We start from the raw sequence: 549 nt of genomic DNA on the forward strand, positions 1-549 counted from the left end.
TATTACATTTATACACATACATAAAACTATGTGTTGTATGTATTCTTTAATAATAATAATTAAATGTGGAGAGAGAAAAGGAATAATCCCGCGTGTCTTCTATTTCTGCTATAATATTTTCTTGTGATAGATTTTTCAAACAAATTGTTGTGTGTGTGTTCCTTTTCAGTAAAAATATCAGAAGAAATTCACATATTTATATCATATACTACACAGTATCATATAGTCTCATATTTATTACAATTTTTAATTATTAATGTTATATAAAAAAATTAAAAGTTTTAGGAAAATTGATGTCTTATTTTAAAATAATACTTTGATATTTTTCAATTTCTTTCTAATAAAATTAGGCTTGCACAAATATCCTACAGAGTAAAAAACTTTTACATTTTATATAATTATACGAAAAATTTGATTTTTTCACTTTTATTTCTAAAATTTATTTTAGCAGAAAGTTTTATTTGCTTTTTTTTAGTTGCTATTTGTCGTTAAATGTTTCAATACTTTTATTTAAAAAAAATTAATTTTGAATTAAATCAATTAAAAGGG

This window comes from Formica exsecta, unplaced genomic scaffold (assembly GCF_003651465.1).
Source record: "Formica exsecta isolate Colony F162 unplaced genomic scaffold, ASM365146v1 scaffold391, whole genome shotgun sequence".
Classification (NCBI taxonomy): domain Eukaryota; kingdom Metazoa; phylum Arthropoda; class Insecta; order Hymenoptera; family Formicidae; genus Formica; species Formica exsecta.